Source organism: Lutra lutra, chromosome 6 (assembly GCF_902655055.1).
Source record: "Lutra lutra chromosome 6, mLutLut1.2, whole genome shotgun sequence".
NCBI classification, from domain to species: Eukaryota; Metazoa; Chordata; class Mammalia; order Carnivora; family Mustelidae; genus Lutra; species Lutra lutra.
The window spans coordinates 119,604,029-119,623,423 of NC_062283.1; the positions used below are offsets into that span (position 1 = coordinate 119,604,029).

Consider the following 19,395-nt stretch of genomic DNA (forward strand, 5'->3'; position numbering starts at 1 on the left):
GGAGTTCGTCTGTGTGTCTTATTGGTGTTGGATATGCTAGCTTACTGTTTTGAACAGACTTTGTTTTCCACTTTGAATTTCTAATTTGTTGGAAGGGGAATGAGATCTTGCTGAACAGTGGAAAGGAAGGCGGCCTGTATGTCATGCAGACTGCTAGCCAAGCATCATAACGATTTCGTATCTAAGAGTGGTTTTTAAAGCGTGTAAGGGTCATCATGACATTCATCCTAATGTGGTAGAAATGTCTGTAGAGATGAGAGTTTTGAGGTAATTGACATTCCTCATGAAAGAGATTGGCTACCAGTTCTGGAGATGCCAGGGTGTCGTCAGTCAGAAGGGGGCCTCACACATGACTGCTGTGTCCCCAGCCCGTGGCCTATGAGGACTTCTATCAGCTCCTGCCACAGGAAGGCAAAGTAAGTTAACTGAGATGGTCAAACACACCACTGGTTTTTTCCCTAGACTGTGGGGAGAGAATAGCATTGGGCCCTGGGTTTTTTGTTTTGTTTTTAAAGGAAAAATTGAACACATAGGGAAATACTTATAGGGCACCATAGGTCATACTTCTGGCTCATCAGAGATTACCAATAAATGAAAGGTAGTAGAAGCAATGGCAGCAGCTGCAGGTGGCGGATACTGACAGTGTCCACAGAAGCCACTGGGGAGGGCTCCCGCACGCACGGCTGGTGGAGTGGGCCTGATGTATGTCTGGACTTGCCTGAGTATCGTTCTGTCCCTCTCTCCTACCCCTCCCCCTTACTGAATACTCAGCCCTGGGCCTTGCTTGTAATTGGTGCAGCAAATATGGTTTGAAACATTTATGAACCTCATTCAAATCATCATCGCTTCATATTGTAGGCAAAAGTCAATTTCAAGAAGCTTGATGATAAATCACCCAGAAAATAAAACGGTGAATTATATCCTAATGGTTGGAACATGACAAGCTTTCTAGTAGTGATGACAATTACTAATTACTTATCACAAAGTATATATGTAGTTGGAGCAAATTTCAAAGCTATAATAAAAAGAAATTTTTACATACTGAATAAAAAAATGGCCCTTTAAGGGGTCAAAGAAAACTCTTAAATTACAAAAATGGTGAATTTCTTTGCTATAAACTTTAAAACCTCTATAAACTGTTCTAAAACTCCAATTTACTGAATATGTTATATATGTACACATATGTATATTATAGTCTTTTTTTTTTTTTTGACAGAGTTCACATGAGCAGAATGGGGAAGGGTAGAGGGAGAGGGACAGAGAGGATCTTTTTTTTTTTTTTTTTTTTTTTGACAGAGAGATAGAGAGTAAAGTAGGCAGAGTGGCAGGCAGAGGGAGAGGGAGAAGCAGGTTGTCTGCTGAGCAGGGATCCTGATGCAGGGCTGGATCCCAGGGATTATGACCTGAACCAAAGGCAGCCACTTAACTGACTGAGTCACCCAGGAGCCCCAGAGAGAGAGAATCTTAAGCAAGCTTCATGACCAGCTCAGAGCCTGACATGGGGCTTGATCTCATGACCCTGAGATCATGACCTGAGTGGAAATCAAGAGTCAGTCGCTTAATCAACATAGCCACCTAGGCACCCCTAGAGTAGTCTTTTATCTTGAGTTATAATTAGGCATCAGGATTATTACAAACTAATAGTTAACATATAAATGTTAAAATCACTTGAAACTTCTTAGTGGAAAGAATATTAATAGTATAAGGATAGGCCAGAAAATAAATTTATTCCTTACTAAGGAAATGATAGTTGTTATTCAAGCTGCAAGGTCTAAACATGGAAGGTGAGATAAATTTCCATTCATTTAACACCTTCTTTCTTTATTAGCCTTTGTACTCTGTGTATTCACATTCCTTATTTTCTTTTTTTAAGATTTTATTTATTTGTCAGAGAGAGAAGGAAAGCACTTGCCAGAGGACGGGCAGAGGGAGAGGCAGAAGGAGGCTCCACACTGAGGAGAGCCCTGGGATCTCCAGAACCCTGGGATCATGACCTGAGCCAAAGGCAGACGCTTAACTGACTGAGCCACTCAGGCATCCCATCCCATTCCTTATTTTCATTTAATCCTTTAATAACTCTTAGATATAGATATTATGACAATTTTACGGATGATGAAATTGAGTTTGCTCAACACTGAATAATTTAAGATTGCTGAACTGCTCCGTGCCAGAGTCCAAATCCTAGCCCAAGTCCACATGCCTCCAAACCCCCTAAATTTTCCATGACGCTAAGCTGTGTGGACCTCAGAGAACTTTTTGTTTAAGGTTGCCGTTATCTGTGAGCATTATGGTCAGCAGAACAATAGCCCTGAATAGCCTCCTAATCCCAGGAGTTTATTAACATTCCTTTATGTGGAACAGGGTTTTTGCAGATGTATATCCTGAAGGACCTTGAGGTGGGAAGTTCTCCGGGATTATACACATGGGCCCCATGTAATCATGAGGGCTCCTAGAAGATGGAAGGATTCAGAAGAGTCGGTGGAGATGTGACAATGGAAGCAGAGATTGAAGTGACATGATTGCCTGCTTCGAAGGCAGGGGTTATGAGCCAAGTGATGCCATAGCCCATAGAAGCTAGACTTCACGAGGAGACAGAATCTCCTGGAGCTTCCACAAGGAACAGAGCCTGTTGACATCTTGATTTTAGCCCAGCAAAGATAAAGGATTTGTAAGATAAAGGATTCGTGTTGTTTTAAGCCATTAACTCTGTGGTAATTTACCATAGCAACAATAGGAGACTAATATAAGAATCTTAATGGTAACTAGCTAAAGGAGTTTTCCTTGATGTTTTTTGTTTGTTTGTTTGTTTTTGTTTTGTTTTGTTTTTGTGAATTTTCACATGTGGTTTTGCTTACCACTATTTCTGTCACCCTGACCTCCTAGGTGCTCCCTGATCCTGTTGGGAAATAAGACCTGATTTTAGTTCTCAGATTTGAAGAGCAATTAAACTACATGTAGGAACCATTGTATAAGAAGGAATTGGCTTATTTTATCTCAAAACAAAATGGCAGAAGAGTCAGATGGATTTGATGTATTCATGTAGAAAACTTAATTATTGTTATAGTTAATGCCTTATAAATAGTAGGAGATCACGGTGTCCTCTAATGGTGTGTGGCTAGTGAGTTCTATAACTTTCAACAGTGGAAATCCCATGAGGTGTGATTTTTGTGAGAAAAAGGTACTTAACCCCCTAGCCTTTAAATAAATGAAATATAGTAAGCACTCTTAAAATAAACTTTACATTTTCTTGTGGGGAATAACATTCATGGCACTTTCTGTGGAAAATATCTGTGAAGTTGTGCATTTCAGTAAAAGAAGATTTCAAAAGCCAGGGTCTCACTGCGGTGTGGTATCAGGAAAACACACCTGAGCTAGTGTTAGGTGATTCGTTGTTATAATCTTCTTGCTATTGTTAACTTGTCACATTATCTTAGTAAAATTACTTTGTTTTTGTGGTGGGTTTCTTTGTTTTTCAAAGGGTATAATACTGTCTGCTCCAATATATTAAAAGAATGTGCTACAAAAATGTAAATAGCAGTGATAATGAAAGAATACAAATAGGTATTTTTTAAAAAAGATTTTTTTTTTAAAGATTTTATTTATTTATTTGACAGAGAGCGATCACAAGCAGGCAGAGAGGCAGGTAGAGAGAGAGGAGGAAGCAGGCTCCCTGCTGAGCAGAGAACCCGATGCGGGGCTCGATCCCAGGACCCTGAGATCATGACCTGAGCCGAAGGCAGCGGCTTAACCCACTGAGCCACCCAGGCACTCCTTAAAAAAGATTTTATTCATTTATTTGACGGAGAGTGAGAGAAAGCACAAGCAGAGGGCTCAGCAGAGGGAGATAGAGAAGCGGGCTCCATCCCAGGACCCTGGCATCATGACCAGAGCTGAAGACAGACACTGAACCAACTGAGCCACCCAGGTGCCCCAAAATAGGTATTCCAGTGCCCAGTAGTATTTTTTTCTTAATAAGAAAGTTCCTGATATGTGCACATGCATACATGTCCATGTGTATCAGGCCTAACGTTGAGAGACCCAGAAAAGTCTTTTGATTCTGTGGAAGGATAAAATAATATTTAATAAACAATGTTTAGTAAGAAGTTATTCAGGGATACCTGGGTGGTTTTGTTGGTTAAGCATCTGACACTTGATTTCAGCTCAGGTCATGATCTCATGGGTCCTGGGATTGAGCCCCTCGTTGGGCTCCATACTCAGTGAGGAGTCTGTTTGACCCTCTCCCTCTGGTCCCCTCATTCATGCTCTCTCTCTCTCTAAAATAAATAAATAAATAAATAAATAAAATCTTTTTAAGGGATGCCTGGGTGGCTCAGTGGGTTAAAGCCTCTGCTTTTGGCTCAGGTCATGATCCTGGGGTCCTGGGATCAAGCCCCGCATCGGGCTCTCTGCTCCGCGGGGAGCCTGCTTCCTCCCTGCCTGCCTCTCTTGCCTACTTGTGACCTCTGTCAAATAAATAAATAAAATCTTTTAAAAATAAATAAATAAATAATCTTTTTAAAAATGAAGTTATTCAATCTTTTGTTATACGTTCTGCAAATACCTTCAATCAGAATTTATATTCATTTTTTAGTGTGCCCAGAGCTGAACTATTTATCCCCCACTGAGGCAAAGGAAGTTGCAAACTATGGGAATCAAGCCAACATTGCAACTTGCTATGAGTTACTGAATTAGTCCCCTTTTGTCATGGACAATATTTGTCAAAATGGGTAGAGTTAGTTAACAAATTTGTCATGAAGTTTAAAAGTCTGAACAATTTAGCATCAGTGCAGTGGTCTCTCAGGTGGGGGTTTGTGTTGTCCTGAGAGTACAGATGAGCTCTGGGGACGTGGGGGAGCATTTACGACCTGTGAATTTTTATGTCAATTTTTTTCTGCTTTGGGGTTTGTTTTATACTGTATATAAAGGATTGGTATGCAGTATATCTATGTAATTTATAAATACATAAATATTCGGGCTGTTCCTCCAAATGTGAAAATGAAGTTTGCACAATCAATAAAATGTCTGAAGAGTGGTACCGTGGTGAAGCAGAACCCAGGGTGTAGTACTGAACGTTCTAGCTTCTTCTTGTACTAATTAACATTGTAGTGTAGAGAAATGTGTTTCGGGTTGTAGCTTTTTTATCATTGCCAGAAACCAACAACCAAAGTTACAAAGGAGGTGATTGACCATGGCAATTAAATTAAAACATTACTCCATAGTGGAGGAAAGAAAGCTCCATTCTGTAAATGACAAACTCAGTTCCATTTGTAAGTATCATCAGGGCAGAAGTTTTTGTCTTTCTTGTTCACTCCTAAATCAGCATCATACCTAACAGGCATAGGGTAGTAGGCATTCAATGAATAGTTTGTGAGCGAACACAGGAATTGCCTGGTTATTGTGTGCCAAGAAGCAACATGGCATTTTGCTTATAGTTGCAGAAAGGCCACAGTCACGCATCATAAAAGAGCTCAAGGTAGAGCTGTTACGTGAACATGTCACTCATTTTTCTCTGCACGGTTTGGATGATGGCCAGTGGTGAGTGCATCTCTCAGTCCATGGTGCTCTCTGTGACTTTCTGCATGGCTGTTTCTGGATCTCTTTATGTTTCTGTCTTCCTGGTTTCCTCCGTGCCATCATTCCTTCTTTTCTTCACTTTTTATCCTTTTTCACTGATTTTTCCCTTAAAAGTCTCTTTCTAACCAATAAATATATACTTTGGCTTTATATCGAGTAGACTTTGAATCACATGTCGATAATTTAGAAGATGGAAAAACGGAACATTTTTCTTTTTCTCAGCCAAATCCAGTAATATTAAATTAACCTTTAATAATGTGTGTTTTTAGATATTATTTTTGGATAGAAAAAATGTCTTTTCATTTTTAATCTGTTGACTATCTTAACGTAGATGAAACTGTATTCATAGCCAATTCTCATAAAAATAGATTCATTTTTTTCATCTTCGTACTTTTAATGCAGCAAATTTAAATATAATTCTTCATTGTCACTGGGGGGTAGTTAGTTACAATTTTAGTTGAGAAAAAGAAATATGTCCTTTTTAGATCATTATGTTTAGATTATTTTATACATATAATACAATAAGTATAAAACATTAACCTATAATAAAGCATGAATTACTGATACAGTAAAGCAAAGACATATGATTAATTATGTATGTTGAAATTATTCTGTTGAAATTTAATCTCTTTTTTAAAAGATTTTGTTTGATAGAGTAAGAATGAGAATGAGCGGGGGAGGGGCAGAAAGGAGAGGACAAAACAGACGCCCAGGTGAGCAGGGAGCCCTACACGGGATCTTGATCCCAGACCCTGGGATCCTGACCTGAGCCCAAGGCAGACGGTTAACTGACTGAGCTACCCAGGGGCCCCGAAATTTAATCTCTTTTGAGATTCAAAAACCATTTAGTGTTTTCCTTGCCTTAGAGTGTGCAATACATTTCCAATTCTCATTTATGTTGTCATGGAAAAAAGCAATAAACATGCTTTCTGGTATTTGGATACTAGATAAATAGGAGTGTTGGCTTTTTTATGGGGAAATCGTATCGTGTATGTTGTAAGTGGTCTATCAAAAAATATTTAAAATGGAATTAAAGGGCTATGAAAACATACAGCAAAATAAACTATAGAGATCAATAGGTGTAATTGGCAAGAAGCAAGTAAAATGATAAGAGCTGTATGTGAGAGGATAAAACAACAAGAAAGTGAGTGGCAAATAATGCTTATTCACTGAAATGCTCATATGTCAGTGTACAGAATTACCAGGCAAGAAGAAATTAATTAGAAATTTTCATTGAAGGGGCACGTGGGTGGCTCAGTTGGTTAAGTGTCTGACTCTTGGTTGTGGCTCAGGTCATGATCTCAGGGTTGTGAGATGGAGTCCAGCGTTGGGCTCCATGCTGGGTGTGGAGCCTGCTTAAGATTCTTTCTCAACCTCTCCTTCTGCCCCTCCCTGCCCTCTCTCCCCCTCTCAAGAAAAAGAAAAAAGAAAGAAATTTTCATCTAGAATTAGAAATGACTTCATGGATACTCCAAAGGTTTGAAGGAAAAGAACTCATTGACTCATTTGACAAATTCTGATTGAGCACCTACTGCAAGCCAGATAATATGTAATGATTGTCTGAAACAGATACCTTCATTTTGTGCTTTTGCTTATGAAAACTGAGGCCTAGGGAGATAAGGTAATCTGGCCAAGGTCACATAGCTACTACAACCTTAAGGCTCAAATTTTATTTATTGGACTCCAAAGCCCAGGTTCTCTACCCCTTGCTCATCTGCCTCCTACTCCACTGAATACTCAGTGTCAGAGCAAGTTAGAATGACTTCTGGTTCTTGAAGAGGATATGACTAGAACTGGGGGAACAAATTTAACATTTCACTTTACAGATGTTAATTTTAAGGAAAGAGAATCCTGTGTATGCCTTCTTGGGTTACCCTATGCATGTGTTTGGGATTTAGAGGATTAATAAGCAGAGTCAAGCTGATTGTGTCTCAAAGATCTTACTTGAGCTCAGAGACAGATGGCAAAGCTAATTCCAACTGGGAGTTTCTGATACCCCAGGTTCTCATCCAAGGCTTGGGCCACCAGATGGAATCCCCTCACTATTGGGTGAGGAGCTTGTCTGCTTGCTTATAGGTAAAGGTTTGCTGGCAGCATTCCATTTTGGAGGGGGCTGCTGATGGGACAGATAATGGCAAACCCAAAACAGAAGGCTAGGGTTCATGCAAGGATCAGGTGGACAAGAGCATAGAGCATAGAGAAATGAATTGTGTCAGCAAAGGGGCCAGAGTTTTCTATTGTAGAAGTACTGATAGATGAACCGAATAATTCAGGAAGGCATAGAAAAAGGAATGTGGCAGAGATAGCCAGCTAATCCGCAATGATTTATGCTTCCCTTCTGGAGTTGTTGCTTGGAAGTGTCTGCTCATCCAGGGACTTCCTTTCCCAGCACCTCTTGCATCTTGGTGGGGTCACATGACCAGTTCTTGCCAGGTGCGTGTGATTAGAAGGTGTAAGCTATTCGCAGGATGAAGTGGTTGTGAGCAGATGTTGCTGCTCCACAGTCTTTTTCCTCATCTGCAAGCCAAATAGAAACTCACAGAACAGAGCCCTGAGATGAAAGGAGCCTGGACACTAAATAATGTGGATGGTTGTTCAGCTAGGAATACACACACTGGACTGTGTCACGAGTGAGTGAAGCCATGAGAATTTGGGTTTATCTGTTCTAAAACTAAAATTATAATGTCACATCCCCTTAATTCATATAGAATCATCAACAGACTCAAGGGATGTATGAAACTATGACAGTGTGGAAAATGGCTATGAAGGCAATCAGGAAGAGATTTTACAGTAAGTGTAGTTAATGTTTAATGAAGAGAATTTTTCATTGCTATGTATATCCAAGGGAAAAAAAGGGAGGAAAAAAGTATGAAAAATAACACAACATGAGATGGCAGAAATTAGACCAAATAATTTAGTAATAACAATATGTATAAATTGTTCAAGGTCATCCAAAGGCACAAACTCAGATTCATTTAAAATATGAAACTAAGTATATTTTGTTTACCAGAGAAACATTGCGAAAAAATATATTAGTCAGACACTAATGAAGTATGTGTAATGATATTAGTATGACACAAAGTAGAATTCAAAATAAACAGAATTAGAAGGAACAGAAAGTGATATTCTGTGCTGATCAAAGTAACAATCTATCAAGAAGGCAATAGTGATGGACCTATAACTACTTACTATACAGCTTCAAAATATGAAAATAATAGGATCATAGAGAGAAGTCAATAAATCCTCAATTCTGGTTGGATATTTTTAATACTCTTCTCTCTGAAACTAGCATATCATGTAGATTAAGAAGAATAATAAAAATTAAGATAGAGGATCTGGACCACATGCATTTTCAATGCACATGAAACAGTTATAAAAACTAAAGTAGGTCATTCTGACCACATAGTGAGTAGGCCATAAGGAACTCATGGAAACCAGGAATCAGTAACAAAGTTAATAGTCTTATCTCTCATACACTTGAATTTTTTATTTTAAAGATTTTATTTATTTATTTGACAGAGATCACAAGTAGACAGAGAGGCAGGCAGAGAGAGGGGAGGAAGCAGTCTTTCTGCCGAGCAGAGAGCCCAATGTGGGGTTGGATCCCAGGACCCTAGGATTATGACCTGAGCTGAAGGCAGTGGCTTTAACCCACTGAGCCACCCAGGCACCCTGATTTTTTTTTTTTTTTTAAAACACTCTTCACAATTCATGATTTAAAGGGAAAATGGGTGTCGAAATAACAAAATACTTAAGTACCAGTTAATGGATTTTTCTTAATATGGATTTGGAGAAGGACAACTGAGCCTTTTTGCAGTTTGGGTTCCCTGGGTAGAAGACTCTCAGAGAGTTTAGTGTGAAGATCACTTGGAATCAGCACCCACAGAGGAAGGTGAAGAAAGCAAGGTTGAGGAGGAGAAGTTGATCTTTGATGTTAAGCCCAACAATAGTCTCAGCTGACTCTACAGGGAATTCTGGAGCTAAAATGCCCTTCCGTATGGATGAACGTGGCCAGGACTTCATATTCTTGCATCTATCAGCTGTGGGCTACCCAGGGAAGGGTCTTGGACAAGGCATTCTCAGTGGCGGAGGCCATCCTCAGCTTCCCCGAAGCCGGGACCACAAATTCTTCTGTAAGGAGGGATCTGGGTGACACATCACAGTGTCCTCTCCAAGCTTTGGTGCATCCATTTAAAAATAGGAAAGACCCAGAATAATGAACTATATTTACAACTTAAACATTGGAATTATAAAATAAATGCTAATAAAATAGCTGAAAGGAAATAAGGATAAAAGCAGGTATTCATGCAATAGAAAGAAATTAACATCAAGTATTTTTCAACTATTTTTGAAAAATATGAATTATTTAGGAAAAATTTGTACAGATGCATTTAAGAATTGTAAAAAAGGAAGAGACCATATATAAGAAACAAAAGGTTTTTTGATATAAAAAAATGAAAAAGTTGATATTTAGAGGCTTATAAAAGTAAAATGTAAAAAAGTAAAAATGATTATTAGAGATATCATAGAAGTTTATACCAATACCTTGGCAGATATGTTTCTAGAAAAATAGGAATTACCAAAATTAGACCAAAAGACAAGGGAATATAAGAAATTACTGTAGTCATCAAAAAGTAGCCACACGCCTCTTCAGAAGGACATCGGGCCCAGAGTTTTTTACATGTTAGTGCTGCCGACTCTTTAGTTAACAGTTATTTCCCTTATTAAATAAACTTTTTTTAAAGTCTAAAAGAAAATGGAAAGCCACCTCTCACTTATAAGGCTAGCATAATTCTATTGCCAAAACACAAGGGCAACAAAAGAAAGAAAAGCCGTATCTCACTTATAAGCATAGATAAAAAATTGTAAATTAAATATAGTTAAATCCAATAATCAGTTTTCAGTCCTCTTTTTTAAAAACTCATCATCAGCTTGATTATTTCCTGTTTCTTGAAACACTTTTTTCACTGGGCTTTTGGGTTTTCAGGTTTTCCTCCACTTACTGGCTGCTATTTCTCTATATTCTTTTCTGGTTTTGCCTCATTTCCCCAACTTCTAAAAATTAGAGTGGCCAGGATTCAGTTTTTGCACTTCTTTTCTGTCTGTACCAACTTTCATGATAATCTTGTACTGTTCCATGGCTTTACCGGTTTACACACACACACACACACACACACACACACACACACACGTAATATACATATCTATGTGATATATAAAATGATGTATTAGGACTCTCCATAGAACAGAACCAAGAGGACAATAGGATTATATATATAGGGAGAGCAGCTTATTATAAGGAATTGACTTATGCAACTCTAGAATCTAAGAAGTCCCAAGATCTATGCAATCCGGAAGCTGGAGATTCAGGGGGACCAATAGAGTAGTTTCAGTCTAAAACTTCAAGCTTGAGACCCAGGAAGAGCCAATGTTTGAGTGTGTGGGCCAAAGGCAGGAAAAAGTCAGCATTCTAATTTGAGGGCAGCCAAGCAAAGAGAATCCTCTGTTGGTGAGACTTTTGTTCTACCCAGGCCATTAACTGATCATACGAGGCCCACCAACATTAGGAAGAGAAATCCACTTTACTCAGCCTGTCCATTCAAATGTTAATCTCTCGCAGAGACACCTTCATGGATACACACAGAATAATGTATGACCAAATAGCGGGGAACTGCATGATCTGCTCAAACTGGCAAAATTAATCATCACAGATGATGGCTCCCAAATTTCTATCTCCAGAGTGGACCTATTCCTAAAATGCAGAATTGGTATATATCCAAGGACCTATTCATCATCTCTACCTGGATGTTTAAGAGGTATCACAGAGGAGCCTGGGTAGCTCAGTCAGCCCCTGACTCTTGACTTGAGCTCAGGTCCTGATCACAGAGTTCTGAGAGCAAAGTCCGCCTAGGCTGTGTGCTCAGTGGGAGTCTGCCTAAGGATTTCTCTCCTGCTGCCCCTCCCACCATGGTCTCTCACCCTCTCTCTCAAATAAATAAATAAATAATTTAAAAAATACTCTTTTAAAAAAACATTTTATTTATTTATTTGACAGAGAGCAGGAGAGAGAGAGAGAAATACACAGGGGGAGCAGCAGAGGGAGAGAGAGAAGCAGACTCCCCGCTGAGTAGGGAACCCCATGTGGGACTCAAATCTAGGACCCTGGGTCATGACCTGAGCTGAAGGCAGATGCTTAACCGACTGAGCCACCCAGGCACTTCTAAATAAATCTTTTTTAAAGAGGTATCCCAAACCTAATGTGTCCAAATCAAGGTCCTGTTTTCCTGCCACAAACCTGCTCCTTGCACAGTGTTCTCCATTTCAGTTAACAGCAACAGGCCCCAAACCACCCTGCAATTCCTGACTCCTTTCTCTTGCATCTGAACTGCCAGCAAGTCCCACGGTGCTACTTTCAAAATTTATTCAGACTCCAACCACTTGTACTACTACCAGCTGGTGGAAGCCACTATCTTCTTATGCCTGGGGTTTTGCAAAATCCTCCTACTTTATCATTCTCCTTCAATCCTCGATCTCTTGTTATCTATTTCAATACTGCAGCCCCAGTGATCTTAATGAAGATACGAGTCAGATTATATCACTTTTGCTCAGCCCCCTCTGATGACTTCTACTTTCACTCAGAGTAAAAGCCAACCTCGTTTGTTTACCTGATTCTACCTCTTCAGGCTCCCTCATAGGACTTTTGCCCTTCCTCCCTCCACTCTGATCACAATGGCCTCCTTGTTATTCCACAGATACACCTGTCAAGCTCTCACTTTAGGGCCTTTGCACAGCCATTTCATCTCCCTACATTAATCTAGGTAACCACATGACTTGCTCCTTTGCCCTTCTCAGGCTTGCATTAAGACTTCAGTTTTTATGTATGATAACTTAATTTTTAATGAAGGCTATATTCATGGATTACTTATATTAGTAAAAAAAAAAACAGTAAAGACAAAAAGCTACCATTTCATTTTTTATTAAACTTTGGGGAACTGTAAACCATAGCCCTTTCCCCTCTGGGGTTTGGATCAGATTTATTCAGTAGTGACAAGAATGCCTGGGTCCACAGATAGAGTAGTAAACATAAAACTTGTCCACAATACCCATTTCAACTTACATAAGTAAAAATGATCTTCGTTGAAACTGTCATTTTGTTTGTCTTTATGCACACAGATCTCTCTGCATAATTGCTGGTGTGGGGGTGGAAAGCAGAAGGATGCTCAGAGACATGGAGTGCTAAACTCTGGTTTCTTCCCATGCGTGAGAATATGGCGTTGCTGATGCTGAGATCAAATTAAAAGTCAGGAGAGTCATGATTGTACCAGCTCCCTAACATAGAACTAATTAGGTTCTTAGGAAATGTGCACTGCTCAAGAGGAGGTTTAAGCACTCAGTCCAAAAGACTTGTGACCCAACAGACACTTAGCTGTTTTCTCAGATCCAGCTGGCCTAGTCTTACATAAAACATATCACCCAAAGCCACTAGGGAATCAGGAGCCAGGGGAAACTGGACACCTGGCTGCTCATAAGTTTTGAGTCCTTGGTTAATTATGGGAATCTAATGTGGTAGTGTATGGTCTTGTCCCCTCAACTTGTAACTCCAAAAATACCAGAATCTGGTTCAGAAAGGGGGATTTAACATGTTGCAATAGACTTTTCTTAAGGTGATGGTGGCTTTTAAAATAACCTACAAACAACTATAGTTCCAAGGAACTGTCAAAAATGACAAAAATCACCCACAGTTCAAATGTTCTCGATTTGTCACCTAAGTCATAGCTGTTGTCCACGAGTAGTTGTTGGCTTTCTGCAACTTATACCTGATGAGCAGTCATTTAGTTAATATCCACCAAGAAGAGGCCTCGTGAAATAGCTTTTAAATCTAGCCAGAAAAAATAACACCATTAATGATGTCCTTGACATTCAGCAAAGCCAAATTAAGCACTCAATCTGATATTTTATAGACAGTCTATTACAGACTAACACTTGGTGGACATTCGATAAGCATTAACTGCCTGGCTGACAGGGAGCACGTCTGGCTGGTATAGAAACTGCAATAGTGGGAGAGGCGAGGAGGCCGATTTTAGATGTCTTGTGGGATAGGGCCTCCTGAGCACCAAAAGGTGTGAGGATTTTTTTTTTTATGTCTTTTTAAGACAATTAAAATGGCTTCATAATTTCCTTTTAAAAAACCAAACACATTCCTTAAAAATAGAATTCCCTTTGTCAGTTCAAGGTAAAGTAGCAGTTGATGGTGGTAGTGGTCAAATTTTTTTTTTTTTAATTGAAAGCTGAGAGTCTCTGAAGAATCATTGTCACATTCCCTTTTAAAAATTGTTTGCATCGGTGCCAGAGAAATCATTAACATTTCAGATAGGATGACGGTTATTTTCATTATTGTGCTGACAGTGCAGTGTGTTCATTATGGTGGAAGCACGGTGAACTCTGGTCTGCGTTTTATTCCCTCATTTGAACTGATTCACTTCTCCTGAATATAAATATTATGAAGCTGGAAAAAATATTTGCAACTTGAAATAATAGCTAACTTTTAAAAAATCATTTATTTTATGCCGTCATTGTGCTAAGCTCTTTATTTGCTGCAAGTGTGTGCTGAAAGACTATTTCATTTTTTTCTGCCATATCTTTTTTATCCTCCTAAAATTATAGCTTGCACGCCGTTTTATTTAAAATCACAATTTCACTCATGCTTATTTAATCACAGTGATACGCTCAACCTTAGCTTCATCTGAAAGAACAAGAATGCATGTTTGAAGGATAATAAAGCTGATGAAAATTTCAAACCTTTAGAAATTGAATATTGAGTCAAGACAGATGGTTTCTAAAAAGGGGCAAGACAGCTGATCATGTGAATCAGATGAATTGATGTAAAGAATTATTGGGATCTATTAGATATGCCCTGATTCTGTTCATCATTTTTATAAAAAACTGATTCACAAAATGAAGTGTCCACACTGGGAGGATCCAGCTGCTTGTTGAATCAATTGCTTTTAATTAGCCCATCTGATGTTGACTGGATTTTGGGCCTGCGTGCCTGGATTCCTGAAGGATTGAATTACCAGCATTCTTCTCATTTAGAGGCATGTGACTCCAAAGTGATAATTGAGATTTCCATATCAAATCATTCATATCACTTTAAAAATTATGTATATGCACAAACAAATTTTCATAGGACTAGAAGAAGTTCTTCAGTTAGTTACTTTTTTTTTTTAAGATTTTATTTATTTATTTGACAGAGAGAGCACATATAGGCAGAGAGACAGGTAGAGGGAGAAGCAGGCTCTCCACTGATCAGGGAGCCTGATGCGGGGCTTGATCCCAGGACCCCGGGGATCATGACCTGAGCTGAAGGCAGCCGCTTAACCAACTGAGACACCCAGGCACCCAGTTACTTTTGAGAAGTATTAGAACTCTTGAGGACTATTTCTAAGTTATTTTCTTTTCTTACTCTGTAAGACGTGGAGACTTTGCGTGTCACCTGCACGACAGAGCATCTAATGTGTTTGCAGAAGTGGTGGACTTGAACATATATGACAACCCAGATACTTCATAGTACACTGGCCTGTTCTGTCTTGGATCAAGAAGGTTCCAATGATTGGTTGCTTAGCAACTAATGGAGTTAGAAGAAACTGTGTGTGAGCTGGGCCTCTGTCCTCATCTGTGTATAGCCAAATAATGGGAGAGTAGCTCTAGCATGGATTGCCTGACTCACAACTGTCAAACCAATGGGGATGAATAAAATGAAAGGTGGGAGAGAGATTCTGCAGCTGGGCTGGGTACCTGTATCTGTAGTTGTACACAACTTATTTAATGGTAGCACACTGAAGAAACAGATATAAAGAGGACATTATAAATAAAAGAAGAGCTCCTGAAATTTTGGATTAAATTCTGAATAGTGGTCATTAATTACCCTGGATTTTTAAAGAGAAGAATGATAAGTGATAATTAAAGCAATTCCACATTATTATCAACATTCTTCCAAAAACTTTCCTGGAGCCAAGAGGTAAGAGATTTTATGTGATGATGTCATGAACTCTAAGACAGAAATGTTGTGTTGTATGCTTGTACATATGGATACTTTATGACGCAGGGCTGGTGCTTTTGCTCCATCTCCCTTCTTTAGACCTACAACAGACATAATAACAAGATCCTGACCACTCTCAGTTGAGTCTGGATTTGGCCTCACAGCCTTCATCCAGGCTCCAGGCAGCTAGAGATACCAGATTAGGCATCAACAAGGTGCCAGTGCCTTGTCGTCCTTTATGGCATATGGAGACTCCTTAAAAGCTTCTGGTTTTTGAATTCCATAGGAACGGGTCTGGGGGGCTTGTGTCAGTAGCAGCTCCATGATGGCCACATGAAATTCCTCTTCAGGCAAATACGTTAAGAAGGAGATGACTCAGATAAAGTCAGCCAGGGCCACTGGGGAAAGGAGAATGTCATGACAGATTTACCTGAAGGCTGCTACCACCACTTCCATCCAAGAACATAGGACAATTTTCGCTTCTCGAGGCCTTGTTCTTGAAACCATGAGTCTTCTTTAACTTTTATTTCCCAAATAATAATCTCTTCTCCCACCCAACAAGATGTAGTGACTGGTCCTCCCTTGCTTGGATTTGGACTCAGGTCTTCTACCCAGATGCCAGGATTTCGCATTGGCCTGGAGTGCTAACATTTTATAAATCAGAGAATTTGGATTAGGTGCACATTCCACGGGGAGACTTAAGAGCAGTGACCACATATCATAAAAGCTATCAAGCAACAGAGGGAATTTATTGAAATTCTACGAGGATAAGGGGGAGAAATTTGTCAGGAGCATGATTATGATTCAGTATTCTGGAGATATTACTAATACTTCCTATTCTCATGCAAAGTATTGGATTTCTCATCTCTTTAAATATTCAGATATGCAAGGAGTGTCGCAAAGGGCAGAGGACTGACTATTGCTGTGCCTCTCAAATTGTGATGTGCACATGGGTCACCTGGAGCTTTTGTTAACATGCACCTTCCATCCAGCAGGTATGAGGTGCATCTGAAATGCTTCATCTCTAACAAGTTCCCCGATGATGCCAGTGCTGGTGGCCCAGGGACCACACCTGTGTAGTGAGGGACTGGTGATCTCTAAGGTACCTTCTAGTTTCAAGATTCCATTTACAGAAGAGAGGCTAGAATTTTAGCCATGATGCTTAAGACACGCCCAGTGTGGTTTTGATAAGCACCATGAGAGCCTCTTCTGAGACTTACAGATTCTTCCCTGAATGCTTATCACAGGGACACAGAATCCCTCACTTGGCCTCCTCAGTTACTCCACCTCTTATTTTTTTCTTCAGGCTTTCAGACTCTTCTGATCTAACTGTCCTCTGAAACTTTCCTTCTTCAGAGCCAACTTCCCCTGATTTGTTCAGACTCTGTATCGCATCGGCTCAGCCACTTCTTGACATGGGCCCCAAATTCTGTTTTAGTGGAGTGGAGGAGATTCACATTTCGTTTTGGATAGTGTGTCCTTAGTAGATCTTGAAAGATAGGATTGTGTCCTATGAGGACAGAACAAATGGTCTCTATGCGAAAAGATTCATTCAATAACGGCTTATCAAATTTATTCAATAAGGAAGAGTAAGCATCATCCCTAAATATCTGACAGAACAGACTTCTTTACATGGTGGGGAGTAAAGGTTTGAAATCCATACCAAAGAAATACAGCCATAGACAAAAAGGGAACAGAAGCACCACAGGAATGAGCAGAAGTCAAAGGATTCAAGAGCATGACCCAAGGCTAAAACCAGATGTGTGGATGCCATTTTCCATTTTCCAGAGTATGTAACCATAGACAAGGATAAATACCACTCGTGGATAGTCTGAGTTCATGATGGGCAGCAGTTTCTGACCTTCACAAATTTACTACATCTTTAGCTAAATGAAAAACACCTTGATTTGTGTCCTTTTTCCATTCCATTCCCAAGAAGATCCAAGTAGCTGAAATACAGCCACATCTAGGAGGAGGAGAATTCTAAAGAGAAATAGAATAAGCCTTAATCATGTTGGTTTTGAAGGGCTCATTATCACTATGTAGTTAATTTAAGAAGCAACTGTGCCAAGAGCAAAGCTGTGAAATACAGCTAGATTCTTTGAATAAACAAGTTACATATTTGAAGATGTTGGGGAAAGCCAATATGTTTCACAGTTTTTAGCGTGTAAGGTGAATTTTTCTTTATATGGTTAAAGTGAGGGAAAACTGGTATTTTAAGAAATAATTAAATGTGGCTGCTTAATTATAGGTAGAATAATTTGGTGTTTTCATTTGTCCTGATATTTTATTCTCTGACACTATTACTATACTGTTGGAGGAAGAATTAAAACAGCTACAAATATACTGGGGGAAGACCCCTGTAACCAAACATTCCTACTCTTGTGGGCCATTAAGCTCCCCAGATTGATTGGATTACTTTTGCATTTGTGAGATAAAGAAGGTAAATAGTCCAGTTCAGCTATGGTCAGGAACATTCTCCCCTTAATGCCAGGGAAATGGGCCATTGTAATTAATTGAACAGTCTCATTAAGTGAGATTTACCATCCATTCTATATGGGAGGTATAACCAAAATACGATGAAAGGTAATCATCATTAACACTAAATTGAGCAAAATGTAATCTTTGTTGATTCAGAAGTTAGCTCAGATCTCTATAATGACACATGGCCACTCATGGCCACTGTAAACATCACTCGTAAGTAACACTAGTTACTTGTCTTAATGAAAGATGGAGGGCATCAGGCTGGATAGGCTGCCATCATTGCAAGTTGCTTTTTTCAATAACTTTCTTAAACGTGTTTGTTTACTTTGGTTTAACTCTCTCATAAAAGATAAGGGTTGAGTGCACCGAACATAATGCAGTTATTTCATCCATAAAATCATCTGGATTCCTGATAAAATGGAATTCACTGTACCTCTTGCCCATGTCCAGGGCAACTCCAAAGCTACGTGTAGTTTCTAGGTGAAAAGATCCTATTTTACCAACTTCAAGTGCTTGAAAAGGTCTGTGTTCTCATCTTTGAAGACATAGTAGCATTTCCGCTGGTCAGTTTTGGGGCATCATGTACCAACCTAAAATGGGTTGTAGTTCATCTTGTGACTGTGTGACAACTAACATGACCCAAAGAAACTTGATTCATGCACTGTGGTTTTAAGACTCCATTTGCGTCATTTCTGTGTGAAATATAGGAGGCACGACACACTATAAATTGACAGTTCTCTCTGTGGTTGGCACTTCAAGTGGACTGTGTTCTCACAAACTGGGTTTTCAATTAGAAAGATTTGTGGTGGCGGCAGCACGTTATCAGCCAAGAGTGAGCTGTGACAACTGTAAATCTCAGCCTGGCCCAGGCTCTCCCAAAGACAAAAACAGCATGAACCGAGGACAAATCTGTGCAGTGCTTCCATATCTCTAAGCAGAACCTCATCCCGTGCTTTGGCAGAATGTTGTGGCTTGATAGAGGGCATTGCCATATGTTCTTACTTTTTTCTAAATGTCTACAAGTGAACTAATTTGTACTTAGCTTATGGTGGGTATTCCTTCTCTTTAACTGTTGCTACTTTAGCTACTTGTCTGAAACACCTTGTATCCAGAAAATTCTTATGTCATATTAGTTATTTTTGTTTACCACAATGTGCAACAGGTGAACATCACCTACAGCTGCATCATCATCTGAATTTTTGGAGAGTGTGTTGGTTCATTTGTGCATTCATTCATTCATTCATTTATCTATATTTATTGCATGCATGCAAGCAAATGTGAGCATCTAGGGGCTCCAT

At 39.4% G+C, this 19,395-nt stretch overlaps 1 protein-coding gene across 7 annotated transcripts in view; it reads left to right on the plus strand.

The window, feature by feature from the left end:
- KLHL32 (kelch like family member 32) overlaps positions 1-19,395 on the plus strand; it is a 254,553-nt gene that overhangs the window by 72,495 nt on the left and 162,663 nt on the right. The window contains exon 1 of one of the 7 annotated variants that reach the window (XM_047733266.1): positions 15,201-15,592. The exons of the other annotated variants lie outside the window; for them this stretch is intronic. The gene's annotated coding sequence lies outside the window, so the exon portion shown is untranslated. Of the gene's footprint in view, positions 1-15,200; positions 15,593-19,395 lie in introns of those variants that run through there. 7 annotated transcript variants of the gene reach the window in all.